Source organism: Columba livia, chromosome 7 (assembly GCF_036013475.1).
Source record: "Columba livia isolate bColLiv1 breed racing homer chromosome 7, bColLiv1.pat.W.v2, whole genome shotgun sequence".
Taxonomy (NCBI): Eukaryota; Metazoa; Chordata; class Aves; order Columbiformes; family Columbidae; genus Columba; species Columba livia.
In genome coordinates, this window is record NC_088608.1 from 27,159,032 (window position 1) to 27,175,374 (window position 16,343).

Here is a 16,343-nt window from a genome sequence, read left to right on the forward strand (position 1 = left end):
TTTTAAGTCTAGTCTCTCCTTTGGAGAGATTCCTACAGCAATATCTAAAAGTTGCACTTCAAATCTACTTCTGTCTTGGTCTCACCAAGAAATTATGCCACATAACCAAAACAGATAACAACAGATAATAGAAAAGGATGAAAATTGCTTAGTGAATTGATTCCCTTATGAGTCCTTATAAATATTTCCTTTCGCCATCAATGTGAATTTAAAGAGGTTATCAATGTTATCACAAGCATCATAACTAGTCGTGAAGTCTATAATTTTTCATGTAAAAAATTCACTTCTGGGCCTAAGCTATTTGATAGCATCACATTGGATACAAGTGAGAGACATTCTTTAGTTAGACAGAATCAGACTAAGCAATTAAAAGAGTGGGCAGATAAATAATTCCAAGTATGCTCAGTGTCACCTCCTCCTCTCAATGGGGGAGAAACCAACACTGCATAGAACAATACTGTATATTTATGTGGCAACTTCTCTCCAACCATTTTTCACTTTTTCTGTAGTTTTTAGGATTCTGTAAGAACAAAGGAATGTGGAATTTAGCAACTAGCCTAAGGTCATACATTCACTAGAAGTAAAGCCAGATACAAACATTTTGGAGCTCATTTCTCTTCTGTGCCAAGGAAAACTTAGGCAAGATGAAAATTCCTTGGGAGGAGAATCCAGGGCCTTGACTCCTGGACCTGATTTCCTTGCAATGAACCTTCAATCTACTCATTGTTATACATTAAGCCTACTGTATGTAACAACCCCAAATTTAGTAGACAGAGCCACTGAAGGAGTGGTAGAACAGAATACTGTCCTCTTCCTTTACTCCATCTCAGTAGAGCAACAAGTCTGGAAATGCAGGACACAAACCCAGTCTATTGCTAAGAGCAGAGAAATATATTAAAATATAATTCACAGGCTTACACCTTTCAAGACCTCCAAGTTGGGCCAGAGAAAAAAAAATAGCTTAGGATGCTTCAGAGCACACATACATACAAGTAATTAAAATTCAAATATCCATAAGGGTCTCTCTTCAATAGCGTTTAATGGCCCTTCATATTGTTATATGCAATTTAACTGTTCCTGTGTTCATTAATTTGTACTGAGGTCACCAAAAAATGCCTTCATATAAATGACCAGGCTATCTGCTACAAAGATGATGCTGGATGAGTCTTTTAGCAGCAACAGGAAATCAGTGGAATAATGGAAATTTATAAGCAGCTGTACTCAAATTCAAAAAATATCTGCTCAAAAACAACCAAGACTTTCAAAAGCAGTGCGGTTTCACCAAAGTGAGCTTAAGTCAATGCGAGAGATGCTATCAAATTTTATGTAGGCAGTTAAATCCATGGTAAATGCCATTTGAAATTTCTACCTTGTGTAAGTTCTTTAATCACACAGCTTAAAAAAAAGTTTTAATTTGGGGAAGTAGGATGATACTTTGCTTTTAAACCACTTGGGTGGGGTCTTGGATTATGTCAGTCACCGTAAACCTGCTTTTGCTATGGGCATGTCCAAACCAAATAAGCTCAGTAAAGTTTTTAGCACTTGCAGCCTTTCCTTCAGAATACCTCAATTAAATTAAACTCAACATTAGTCTAAGCAAAGAATCAAGAATAATTAGGGCAAGTCTCACATGAAGACCTTTTGTAAATTATACTTATTCTTTACCTAGAACAAGAAAATCAATGTCATTATTTCATCGTTTATTACAAAATCACTGGCAAGCTAGTTTTTGTCTGCCTAAGAACTTAAACAGATTAACTGAAAACACAAAAGGGTCACAGCAAGCTACTCACTTAAATGGCAAGAGAAAATGCTAATCTGTAATTAAAATAGGATGCAACTGATAATAGGCCTCAATTACTTCTTTTTTTTTTAATATTAAATTAATTTACCTTGGGACCCTAAGAGAGTTGACTTTGTACTTTTTCATTAACTGAAGATCCATACAAATTAGAGTCCCAGTCCTAACCAACAAGCAGATTCACATCTGCAATCATTTTTCTGGCCCAGGGAATCAGTGAAATCAATGGGACTGTAATCATGGAATTTGGCTGAAAGTTCATTTTTAACCCACTTCTCTTTTAGGAATAAACTTGTTATGAGTTGTGGCTCAGGGTTACTTAATAACCACCTCAAAGCTTTATCTACAGTTTTAAAAGCATACTACAGTGTTTGTTTTATACTAATTTCACTGGCATTCCTTTATTTAAAAATCTGTGACTAAGACTCTATGTAGAACTATTTGATCTTACTGTCACAGATATCAGACCACTGAACTGTGCTTTAATATGCTCAGTGCAGCCCCAAGCACAAAATGAGCCCTTTGGTAGCCTGTCATCATAACCTAGTATAACATACGATGCCTCTAAGAAACAAAATACTGTATCCGTCATTTAGAGTTTAGATTGTCTTAACTAAGGGCATAATTAAAATCTTCTACATTTATTTTATCCGTTATTGTTGACTTTTTTTAATTTGTTGCTGTTATTTAAATGAATGTAATTACTTCACGTTTAACATATTCAAAAATATTACATAATTTATTCTTACAAAGCATAAGGAGCATTACTGAAAAGACAGGAAGAGGATATGGAGATCAATTAAACACTCCCCATACTCTTATCAAAAACTGCATGCAGATGGAACCCTATATTCACTAGTATCTATGTGCAAGCTAAGGACCTAAGACTATGTGTCCTCAACTGCCAGAAGCAAAAGAGCCATATTATCACAACATGCTGCCTAGACCTACGTTCAGCTCTCCTAACTGTATAATGGTTTCAGTTTGGGTAAGAAAAGAGCACGTGGTTTTCATTTTTGATTTCTCATGGACTAACATAACATCAGCAGCAAATAAAACTGCAAAATATTTGACCCAAGTGTTGTTAATACACTTGCCAATTGTTTTCATTTCACTATCATTATACCTTTTTTTTTTAAAAAAAAAAAAAAAGGCACATTGATCTTCAGCCTTATATTTAATTCTGTGGAATATCCAGAGCTCATAGCATCATTTACTTAAGACAGGCCTGAGGAATAGAGCACTTAAGTCTGCAGCAAAATTTTTACTAACCATAAACAAGAGTAAGAAGTTCAGGATGCAGTCTTACATACCGCACTGTTCTCCAGTGACATTTTATTTCCTAGCAAAATAAAAAAGCACAAAAAACTGCACATATTACGTGCCAATTAACAGAGCTGGCCTACAGATTTGGATTGAGAATGGCTAAGGCAGCAGCAGCACTCCAGGAGGGACTTTAGAATCACCAGGCTACTCACGATAAATGCATGTTAAAATTAATCTTAGAGGAAAAAAAAATATATATGTATAATGTTGCAAGGAAAGTTAATTACTGATCAGGCTCTACAGAATAAGTTGCCAAATAAGATAAACCCCAAGGTAACCAAATGCACTAGAATTTGTTAGCTTCAACATGAGATTTTTTGGGCCATTGGTCTCAGGCTGCTGGCTGCCAGGCAGCTCTGGGGGGCCACCCTGGGTGGGCTGCAGAAGGGAGGGATCTGGAGCAGATGAAGCTCTGAGCAAGCCAGAAGTGGAGATGGGCCCAAGGAGAACTGCCATTCTCAGGAGGGAAACAGCCACTGAAATAAAGAATATTCCCCCCTCCACACCCCATTCCATATTTGTTACTGTATCCATGTGAAACAAAGTGCCTGTGACTTTACACAGACTGTAAAGTAGGACTGAAGGGATTCACTGACACAGGATATTGTTTCCCATATAAAAAAAAACCTTAGTAGATGTTCAGTGAATGTTTGATATAGTGTAATATATTACATCTACACTTGCCAGAAAATCTCCATTTTTAATCATGCTGGTTTTGTCCTGGATGGTCAAAGAACATTTGATTTTATTTACACTACACAGCTGTAATTGTTCAGCTATTTGTAAGGTAATCTTCTTACAATACATTATTTAATATCTTTAATTTTTGTAAAAAAAAAAAAAAGAAAGAGGAAACATTTAATAATTTTGGGGCAGGTATCCTTGACACCATATCAAAGCAGTAGACACCACGGTGAAACATCAGTCCTGTTGAAGTTAGCAGCAGAGTCTGGCTACTGAATTCATATTTTCCCTTGGGATGGATGTTTCTACTCCCTTCTAACAATCTTACCGTCACACTATTTGTTGAACTAAGAACGTTAATACACAAATGGACATCCCTACTCAGAGCATTGATCATAACACCCTTCTGACAAACACAAGCAGCAGTAGTAGTCCCATTCAATCTCTTGTTTATAAAATTAACAAGCTATGGCTCAAACCCTCAGCACAAGCACATGTTCATACTGCCTTGGTTTTAAGAGGATATACAGTGTCTGTAGTCACCTTTTGCTGTGCCACTCTGCCCCTCCTGAGCACTCCAGAGAATGAGAAAGTAGAACCATGTAATTTTTTTGAGATAAGGAACAAAAGCAGACCAATAAATAAAAGGAACTATGCATACACCTTATCAGCATAGGAGCAACCCTTGCAAGGCAAGTCATGACAGCTTCAGCTCCTTGTAGGCCTTTCTCTTCCATATGTATCTTGATTTCTTTCTGTGAAGTGTGGTCTTTCCCTGCACACGTACAACCTAAAGTGCTTCCCTTGATGCACCAGACCAGACGCACAGGGCCAGAGCAACAAATGGTGATGGACATCTCGCATTCGCCCTACCATGAGAGGTCTGTAAGAAAAACTTAGAGAAACACCTGCCAGGAATAAAGTGGATAGTGTTTACCCCACCTTAAAGGATGGGAATAGTCTAGATGATCTTTTTAGATTTTTTTTCCAGCTTATTTTTCTCCAGCAGGAAAATGTGATTTATATACTGACCATATTCTCTCAAAAGCAAGTCTGCTTCTGGATGAGAGGATTCAGTTCTATCAAACAATAAGGTCTGATAAATGGCAAACTGGGGAATGAATAAAACCCAATTTAAAAACATTTTTTAAAAAGAAAAAACAAACAGTGGAATATTTTTCATATTTTCCATGTTGACATGAACATTATGTTTCACTTTCTTGGAAGCAGCAAGGCAAAAAATGTGTCAATATTGATCAAATGATGGATGATTAATAGAAGAAAGGGGAAGAGCAACAATAGCAGAAGGCCGTCATAGAGAAAAAGGAGCAAGAAAGGACTCAGCATTTCTGTTAGTCAAGGATACAAGACTTGAATTTATACATCACACTCACACAAAGCTAAAACGAGGAAAAATTTGTCTAAGAGAGCTATAACTCTAGCACTGTGGGTGTTGGTGTCACTTTAGAACTATACGCCCAGGACAACATTAGATAAATGTCAGTACAGTTGCCTGGTTACTTATGCTAGATTCAAATACAGTACGTAAACCAGATTTATTAAGGAGAAAGGTTCATTCTGCCTCCTTTACTTTTGCATTTCCTCTCCATGCTGTCGTCTTTCCAATATTTTATAGCTTTTATGAGCTTTATTGCACTGTGATTTGAATACATGTGTGGAGCACATTCTCTACCACCTTTAAAGATTAAGTGCCAATTGAAAACAGTTTTAGAACTCTTTATGAGGTGAGCTTATTTTCAAAGACATTGCCCAATCAGCAAGTGGATTTTATCTGGCTAACAGGCTGAAACAGATTGTTCAGGGGAATACCTACCCTCCATCTTCACTAGCATGGTTTATTTTGCCTCAAGTGATTGCTTCCATGATGCATTTCAGGAGAGCAGCCTCTTACCCTTCATAAAGACTGGCAACTTGGTGGCACTGCAGCACACAAACACAACCTCACCTTGTAACCCTTTGATTTGCTAATCAATGGGTTGGTTTAAAACACAGAGATAAGGAATAGCCACAACAGGTGACTGGACTTCTCTTTTTTCCCCCTCAGCTAACAACTGTTTGATATCTGAGAAAGATTTAGAGTTCTTGTTAGAAAGCAAGGGTTTGTATAAAGAATTTATATTAAAGTACTTGTAAAGTACCCTACCATATCACATATACTCTCCTTCAAATCTCCCCAGGCACTCATTTCTGACAACATTTCAGATTACTTTCAAAAGGATTATTTGGCTTTATTTATTTAATATGACCTCACATTACATTGTCTCTTAAATACACTTCCAATCACATATTTATTAAGAAAAGAGGCCTAAATAGAAAGGACTTGATGTTCCACAAATTTTAGGATACTAGGAATGAAACGCTTGATTACAGTTGACTATTTTTATGCTTATATTTTAACATCTCATATACTGTGTAGAAAAAACAGATGAAAATGCTGTTTCAAGTTCTTCCATAGACTTCCAGCATTCAACACAGCAATGATTCTCCTACGAAAAGCAAAGCTTAATTTGCAGAAATTATACTTTCAAGCAGGGTGGGACAAATGTTTTTGCTTGGTGTTAAATATAAACTTATCTTTTGCAACTGGAATAAAAGCTTTAAATATCTATTATTACTATTTTATACGCACTTATAAAACTAGCCATCAAAAATGTGGCAATTCAAATACACTTTTAGAGAAGGTGGAGAGTTCTCCAGATTTTTCATCTGCTCCTTGCAACTATTTTTAGAACAACAGACTGACATGAAATCCTAGACCTCTTCTACTCAGAATAAAGGAAAACTTTTAATATAAAATCTTTACCTCATTTATTTGCATTCAAGAAGCCTTTGACAATGTCCCTCTGAAGAGAAAGCAAACACATGTCAGAAGTAAAGTGCCATAATGAACCAGACACTGATCCCAGCCTTATCTTGTAACGCTCTCTTAGGAATGGTTGACAAAACTGGCACAAGTCCCACTAAAGTCAGGAGGGCTCCATGCAGATGTTGACTCAAGGTTATGGCAAAGTGCTTAAAAGTCACTAGCATTCAGTCAAATATTCCTAGAGCTTGGGCGCTCTCCAGGCCTTGCTTAGTTTACTTCTTTTTTAGCCTTTTCAAAATCTTAGATTCAGGCTTGCACACAGGCTCTTGTAAGAGTACTCTAATATATAGAAAAATATAGAGAAAATATATAGAAAAAAATTATCAAGAAAACATAGAGGAAAATATATAGAAAATGCAGAGAAGGGGAGGAAAAAAGTTACTCCTAACCTCTCCTCAGTGCCACAGACTTTTAAGAACACTATTTTTACTCTTTTAAGAAAATTTTTAAGACCCCTGAAAAAATCACCTCTCTTAAACTGTGTAATAAAACAATTTCCAATTACGTTGGGACCTACAAATCACAGAGGGCTTGTTGCACTGCAGCTTCAATATCAGTACTAGCAGAAAGTCAGCCCACTGACCTGCTAAAGCATGTCCTTGAAAAGGACTTGCACTGTGATCAAGCACAGATCACCTGTGTCTGTCAACAGTGAGGTAAAGAAATACAGATTCTGTGGACAAGAAATAAGGCAGATGGAGCCTTTTACAGTCTCTATAACCACAGACTGAGGTTACAAGACCACAATATACTGTTATGATAGCCTTGTAATGGCTATTGGGTGTTTGCTACTAAACCTAAACCAGAATTTTAAAAGCTCACCGTCTTACCTATGGGTTAAAACAGACTATTGGAAAATCAAGCTGAACTTAACACACACATAGGCTAGAGGAAATACTTAAGGTGGTACATAGACGAGTATTTTCTTTGGCAGAGAACAAGTCTGCATAAACAGGAACACAGCTGAGTGCTGCATTTTAGGAAGGATCTAAAGTATCTGAACTCCAAAAAAAAAAAGACACTATCCCAAGTTACACTATGTAGGAAAGATACATAATCTAGAATTATTCCTTTGTTTTCAAGAAGTTGGATCACCTTCATCATTATCAATAGCATACTCCTTCAGCTCTTATTGTAATGTTTTTGAAACTCCAGATATCAAACGTTGTATGCAAAGGGTCATCAGTTTCTACAAGAGTAGGTGTTTCAGTAACATCCCTCAGTCCATGTAGACTGTTTGCAATCCATTACTGCCAAGCTTTATTTAGCATCACATTTTCACAGTCAGATTGAAGCCAGCACTAAGTGCCCTTTCTGAACACAGAGTTCAGCAAATGTCAAAACAGCCACAGACAAATGCTGCTTTTCTAATGACAGTCAGACACAATTCAAACAAACTGCAAAAACAATTATTCTAAGTGCTATTGACACTCAAGTCAACGATACTTACCAGTCTTCATGAAAAATCATTTTCCACTATTAACAAGAAGGATATTCCAAAAATAGCTCTGTCTTTTGTTCACTCACATTTATGCAGGGACTACTGGAAGGCTTCAATCCTGTACCCTGGCTTGTCTACAATATTCATCTTGATAAGTGAGCCCTCAATGTTTTGTCTTATTTTTATATGAAAGTGAATTTGTCTGTGTTTATTGAGGACAGATAGGACTAGAGTTTAATTTTCTCCTGCTTCGTTAGTAAACTTTCACAATCTACTCCAGGCCTATGAATCTTGGTCCCTCTCCAAGGTATCTCTGTTAGTCCAGGAATTCTCAAATTTAACCTATTTCCCCCTACACTGAAAGGAAAATTTAAGCCCAAGGCACTTCAGTAATTTGTCATTTACCAATCTAGGTCACAATTCCCAGTGAACACAATTTCACACCCTTGGAGCACTGTCAAAATCTCCCCTTAAAAGCAAATGTACTTTTAAAATAAGAGCTAGCAAACAATCCATGTAAATGTTACTTTTTTGCATTTAAAAAGTTGAATTCACTTCTGTGAAATGTGATGGCATTATAATTCTGTCTATACGTAGGAACTTAAGGACTAATTACAGAATTTGTTTGTGCAAATCGGGTAAAATAAGCACAATTCTTCATCTGTGCAATCCTCAGTTCCCATTGTGGAAATAGGCAAAGGTTTAAATAGTTAACTGGAGATATATATATTTCATTCAAACAAAAAACATAAAATATTTTCAAATCCCAAGGTAATTAATGCACCTGTGTAAGTCTCATTAAACTTAATAGACATTACACACATTTGTTGAGGGCAAAACACTCTCTTACAGCTGCAGCTCTTCTAGAATGACTGCTCATTTTCATGGCTTTTTATGACTGTAGGCCAGATTACATTTTAAAATGGCAAAAAACAGTAACATGTTTCAGTAAACTAATCAACTTTTTTGGCTTTGGGCTCATGTTAGCTTGAAGCTTAGCTCTGGGTATGAGAAATGGAGCTGCAAACAGCTGTGGCTCACAACATCACAGGTCCTCCAGTTGTCTCCATGCTGCCACAGGGACAGCAAAGGACTTGGGCCAGTAGTTTAACGTGCTAGTTTGAAGGAGGGTGTGTCTGAGCAGCTCAGCATCTTGCACTTGCTCAGAAAGATGTGGGCATGAGCATGGCTGCTCTCCTGCCTGCACCTAGTGATGAAATCCAGTAAAGCCTGTGCAGCAGCACAAGAGGCAGGACACAACTGATCCCTTGTTTAGCAGATGCTCCTTAGGACTCATTTTTACCTCTTGCTAGGGTTTCAAATGCATCACTTTAAATTGATGAAAGCTGTTAGGGCTTTAGTAGCAAGTCAGGGCTAGGACAAAGCCTAGCAGAGAACGAGGGCAACCATGACTAGTTCCTCCGTGCAGCCCTGGCTGAGGAGGGAACTGCCAAGGAATCAATAGTCCATCTCTTGCCAGTCCACCCTGCTCTACTGCAGCACCTGACTGAACATGATAAATAACATATTCAGACAGAATATTTCTGTTCACACTCCTTTAACACCTGCCCCATCCCACAGTATTTGAACATTTGCCAAAAGTGAGCTGTATCATTATTTTGTAAAGCAAGTATGTGCCAAATGTGTGGTATTGCTTTTTTATACCATTTGTTAACAATATTGTAAAATTACTTAATATAATCACAGGTCACATTAAGCCATGACTAAATTTTCTGCCATAGTGTTGACACAGATAATTATTTCTGTGAATGAGAGATGTATTCCATTTTATGAACTGGGAAGCTGATAGGATCTGTGAGGTTATAAGTCTCTAAGGACAGCTTAGTAACATTAATGAAAAGCAATTAACATTTGTCTTTTCTCTAGTGAGCAATGTTGTATCACGTAATAATATTTTGAAAGTCATCACTTGAATAGAAAATTCAGAACTTTGTGCTAATTCGTTATTTTTGCAAATGTATACATTGAATCCCAAGACATTTTCTGTAACAACATGAGATACAAGCAAGGAGATGGTGCATATCTACGAAGTACCTGCATTCCGAAGTTGCCAGACACCTACCTTGTTTTCCACTGTGTACTTCCCTTTCACCCTCTACTCTCCATCTGTCCCTTCCCAGCTGTGTCAGCGTTCTGGCTCACAGCAATGGTGGCAGCTGAAAAGAGAGGCAGAAATGTGTCCTGGTTTCTGGCTAGGTGGGCACTAAAGAGCACTGCAGCTGCCAAAGGAGGCCGTGGCACAGAAACAACCTCCTGACTTTGCCAGGGGGATTCCTAAACTGTGGGTTTTATTTCTACAACTAATACTGTACAAATGTCTTCAACTTGCATTCTGTGCCAGATGGGAAGGTATGATAAAAGACCAGAGAAATAGCAGGACATGGGTTAATGTTCTGGCTAAGGGGGAGCTAGATCTAAGAATAAGGCATGTACAAGAAAACACAAGTAAGATTCTACTTTGGAGGCATGCAGGAGGTGGGCTACGGAAAAGAGAGAACAAAGGCATGTGCCTCCTGTGTGAATGCACGTGGGCCAGCACAGCACCAAAACTTCCTGCTCCAAAGACAGCTCCTCTATGCAGGCTAAGTGCGAGAACCCAGCTTAGGACATCAAAAAGTTTGAAAAGCTCCAAGGAAGACAATTCTGGCCAGATTAGAAGAGGTGAGAAACATGAAATAAATCATCCCACTTTAGCATACCATATTCTTCAAGCACCAGGCACACCTAAGGTTTCCCCTTTCCATCAGACACCTCCAAGCATTCTCCTTTCCCTTCCCCAGCAGGCCATCCCTCCACAGCCTGGTGTCTCCATTACACAGCCATGCTTCAATGAGTCCCTAACCAAATGCATGACTCACTTCACAGAAGCTGCTTTTATTTCACAGCTTTGTAATTCTCTCTCAGATGTTAATCTGTTTGCCTCTCCTCCTCCTTCTCCCATACGAAAAGTCTGTTTTCCCAGCAAGGTCAACAAAATAATAAAGCAAGTAGAAAGATCGTGAGCTAAGGTGTTCTGAAACCAAATAAATTTGAACTTTTCAAAAATTAACTTCATGTGTATTTCTTAAGCAATGCAACATTAAAAATATTTTTTTCTTCCTCTTAACTAAGTTCCCCAAAAAATACAAAGGGAGGCTATAAATCCAGTATTATGCTAAGCAGAATCTCACTTTACCCCAAACAATGAGCTTACTACAGCTGTTACTACAGATTTACTAGGAATCTCTCTTGATGGAGCATGAAAGCTGCTTTTTCATTTGAAAATTCCCCACTGGATTTTTAAGTTCTAATAAGAGGCTCCTACGACATGGCAAGAGTGCAGGACTGATTTGGAGAGTCCTCCAATTTACCTAATAATAGGAGGACTGAAAGGAACTAAATCCTATAAAACCTTTTTTCTTTTTCTTTTTAAAGAGTACTGAGATTTCATTTAGTTGAATAGAAACATAGTATCATCTTAGACTAGTTATAACTATTTCCAGGTTTTGGCTATAGAAAGCAAAATTACATCAGCAAACCAATCCCTGACAAGTAGGATGAGTCACATTTCAGTCTGTTTTCACTTAATTAGGTGGGGTTTTTTTTTACATTTATGGGGTTTAGAAAAAACAACACAGACAACCATTGCAACTGGAAAATTATTAAAAGGCGAAATGTGAAGAGGTTCTGACTCACTGGCTAGGTATTCCTGACTTTGAGAAAGCTCTGAGGAAATAATGGTACCTTTTGTAATTTGAAGAAATAATGACACAAACCTTTTGAAAGGATGTTCAGTATATTTCTCAAATTTAACACATGGCCTACTACCTGCCCAGAAAAGGAATCCTTATTTTTAATTAACCTGATAGATACATGAAAAGAAAAAGTGAGAAACAGAGTAAAAATGAGAGAAAGAGCAAACAAGAGAGACAGAAAACTACAGCCTGCTTTTCGTTTTTGCAATTGGTTTTTATTAACATCCAGTGAAGAGATGGTTCCAGAGTAAAGCAATGTGGTTTCAAATGCAAGGTATTAATAATGACTGAAAATCAGACTTCAAAGCTTTTCCATCTTCAGAGGACATGCAAAATATAAAAATAATATATTTTAAAGCAACTAAAGTAATTGCAAACCTGTGGCCTTGCTCTTTTTCCTTTAAAAAGCAATAGTAATCTTATTTCAAACATTTTCAACTGCATCCAGATGACCGTGTCACTCTGAGATGCACCATGTCACCTCAAAGACTGTGACACAGTGGCTGTTGCTCAAACCAGATTTCCATCAGTATTTCAAGCAAAGTCAACCAAAGTGATTTGACATAAAGGTTATATTGCCTAAGTACAAGATTATATAAAACTGACAAAGTTAAGAAGAAACATGATTTATGTGGACTTGTGCTTGGTCACGCTTCTTAAAATATGTATTTTAAAAGAGGTCCTATTTCCCTCCAAGTTCAGGACTGCTGAGCATGTTTGGGGTGGAGGCTGGAACAATACTGTGTTTGGGGCACAATACATTTTTATGTACTCAAAGTTACTTTTGAAAATATTTGCATGCCTGGGCCAATTCTATAACTTGCTTAATAATACCATACAATGGTATTTATTCCATGCAATGGTATTTATTCCTTAATTACTTTATTCCCTAATTTTCATGCTTTGGTACCTGTGCCTTGGGTTTAGGATCGAAGTATTTTGGCTTCTGCCAACATACATAAACAGAACAAACTGGAAAACAGGCAATTATTTCTAGTTTTCTGCTCACAGCTGATAAGCTAATGCACACTAGAAACCTCAAGCTTTCCCAGCTAAACACTTTTTTCTTGATTTTTTTAATCCTTCCTAAAAGTCTCAGCCCTGCGCAGTGAGCTGGTACTCATACCTGTTCACCACACACCCACATACTGAAACATGACAGTTAAACAAGCTTACTAGGACCCAGGCAGGGGAAAGGGACCAAAAGTGAGCAGAATCTCACCCTGTTTTAAACAAAAAAAGAAGATACTGAAGAGGGAAAATCCTGACCAAAACTGAATAGCAATGGCTTAGTTATGTCCATGGTTTCACCTAATGTGACCACATATACTCACAAAAAGAGCATACAAACATTTAGCTTCCTAACCAAGATTTCCAATCCATATGCTTTTTATTTCTACACTGTATGTCTTTAATCTACTCTTACCTCTTCCTTCTCTCCTTACCTCCCTACTGAATTTTCTCTCTCCAAAATGACTTTGGTCACACTTTCTATAGAAAAGCAAGACTGTAGGGAGAAAGGGCCACATTTCACCACAGATAGTATGGTAAATGCACAGTGAGCTTCAAACTTTGCTACAAGTAATTTGTTTTGTCTTGGTTTTAATTTCAAAAAGGGAAAAGAGGGTGAGGAAGGGAAAAAGGAGGGACAACTCAAAAATGCCTGTCTTGGAACACACTTCTCAGTACTGCTCTCCTGGAAGGAAAGTGTTGCACCAGTAGAGAAAACCATTAAACAAATGTACTGAGTTAAATAACGCTTCATTTCTTACATTTGCATGGTGCCCAGAACTAGTCACATCACTCGTTTATGGGACAATTTCCACACAAAAGCTTTATCTCAGCAATTTCATGACCTTGAATCCATCCACGTCTTAAAATCCCCAGAACAGTACTGTGTAGTCATCAGTCTGTGGGGACTAGTCAGCCACCTACTTCGCAGTAAAGAAACATGGACACACATTAGCAAAGATATGTTTCTCTCTCCCCTTGATCCTGATTCAGTTTTGTTAACAGGGTTCAGAATTGCAAGAGGCCTAATTGAGTCAATAATCTACACTTGCTGCTCAGGGACAGCTTACTTTCAGTCTCCTGTTTTTATCTAAGTTCTTAATTATCACCTCCATTACCATATAAATTAAATCAGCCATTACTATAACCTCAATTAGTTCCAGTAACACCGAGCCACAAAACATGTAAAAATGAAGCTTTATTTCCAAAAGCCAAAGCTTCTTTGGAATGAAGAGCTTTTCAAGAAATAAACGGATTTACAATTCACTTAGCAATATCCACAATAGCGTTCGACTTAGATGTAGTCAAAAGACTCTCAAATTATTGCCAGAGATTTTCATAACAATTCTCAACCTTTTAAAATTATTTCTGTTACGATGTGGAAATAGCTTCTAGCATTACATAACGTCCATGAATCTGAAATTAACTGATTACTAATTAACTGATGGGAAAGCCAGCAATAACTATGAACTGTATATAAAAAGTCACAGATTATATGTTGGAAACCAGTGGAGAATCCACATTATGGGATGTCACGACAGATCACAATAATCTAGATGGAATGCTGGCAATCTCTTGACTGCAGCTTGCAAACATCAATGGATAGGATATGTGAGTTTCATGAGTTTACCTGTGTAGAAAACTCAAACACTTAATTTGCATGATAAATGCAGGTGATGGTCCAGAGGTAAAATCAAACCATTACACTTCAACAAACCAGGCAAAGCTTAAAAGAACAGGCCAGCAGCAGGAAAAATCAGAGCCAAAACCATTCGCTACATCAGTCAGGTATCACTCCTGAGCGGGCAACCTCCAGATGTGTAAAGCATTTTTGAATGATTAGTACTATTGGTTACCTGTCTTGAAAAATAAATTAAAAAGCCCATGTACTATCCTCTATATAAAAGTAGTCCTGTCCTCAATACTGCTCAGGGCTTCTATTTCAACTACATTTATAATGCAGATGCAATTCAATTTTATTTGAGCTAGGGATGGAAGACAACTTGGAGCCAGGAAGTTCAGCATCCTAACACCATTGCTTCCTTGGTAATTGCATGGAGAGTGTAGGTGCTATCCTGAGTTGGATGTAAGTCAAAGAGTAAGCAAGAAGGTGCAAATAAGACCAAGGAAAGAATAGACAAGGAAATAATTTGCATGCCTAAAAACCTCTATGTGACCATATCATATTCAAATCCCCAAAGCAGGAAGGAATGACCAGGCTGTTGATCTCTAGAATAAATCAGTCCACAGGGCAAAATGCTATGATCTGTCAGTTGTGTAGTACACCCACAAATTACAGCCTCCAGAGGAGAGCTGAAAGAAAAGTAAACCCTTTAGTTCCTTCTATGATCATGTGCTCTAGCAGACTCCAAGAGCTCCACAGTGCTGTCGCTCCTCTCCTGCTCTCAAAGCCCATACGCCAGATCCACCTAGTGCATGAGATTATAAATCAGAGCTGCTACAGCGCCAGGAGCATTGTAGGCTGCTGGCAGAAAAGTAGGAGAACAGTCCAGTTTCAAGCATGAAATTTTATAGGTTTACCTGAAGGACCACTCAGTACAAATACAAAGCATAAAAGCTTCCCATTAAAAAAAAAATAAAATTTAGTTCCCACATTAATGGCAATACTTGTCATTTCCAGAAAAGATCAAACAGGCAAATACAAAATCAGCCTTTATTAATGCAAAGTAGAAATGTGAAGACCACATTAAAAATTTGTCTTCTTGTTCAAACTTTGAATTCTACAGCCTCTGTTTTTACTGCTTCTCTCTGATCACACATAACTTTTAACTTCCAGTGACGTTGCAGTAATGATTTATGCATCATTTCCCACATTGCCGAGCTTCTGTGGATGTTCTCTGGTGAGCAGGGAACCCCCACAGACTGAGGAATTGTATAAAACAAGCAACTTGCTTTTCACTTTGCTTTGGAAGCCTACCCACATTCAGTTCCCCACTATTTTAAAGGTTTTCAGTCACTGCAAGTCTAATTGATAATAAACACATCTCTTTCAGGCATGCCCAACTTCCACATAGGATTTCCCTGGGGACACCTTTTTATGTTTATCTGTTCGCTGGACATGTCACCTGAATGGCATGTACAGAGGAAGCAATTATATTAGAGGCATTTCCAGGCAGAGAAATCTACCTGTACATCATGTGAATACAGAATCACAGAATGTCAGGGATTGGAAGGGACCTTGAAAGATCATCTAGTCCAATCCCCCTGCAGGAGCAGGAACACCCAGATGAGGTTACACATGAAGGTGTCCAGGACAGTTTAAATGTCTCCAGAGAAGGAGACTCCACAACGCCCATGGGCAGCCTGTTCCAGTGTCTGTCACCCTCACTGAGAAGAGGGTTCTTCTCAAAGTGGAACCTCTTGTGCTCCCATTTGAACCCATTACCCCTTGTCCTACCACTGGTGGTCACCGAGAAG

At 37.9% G+C, this 16,343-nt stretch overlaps 1 protein-coding gene across 2 annotated transcripts in view; it reads right to left on the reverse strand.

Moving 5' to 3' along the window:
* The window catches only part of COL5A2 (collagen type V alpha 2 chain), a 187,042-nt gene that overhangs the window by 111,160 nt on the left and 59,539 nt on the right, over positions 1–16,343 (reverse strand). Inside the window, exon 3 of one of the 2 annotated variants that reach the window (XM_065069845.1) lies at positions 10,223–10,316. The exons of the other annotated variant lie outside the window; for it this stretch is intronic. The gene's annotated coding sequence lies outside the window, so the exon portion shown is untranslated. The remainder of the gene's footprint in view (positions 1–10,222; positions 10,317–16,343) is intronic. 2 annotated transcript variants of the gene reach the window in all.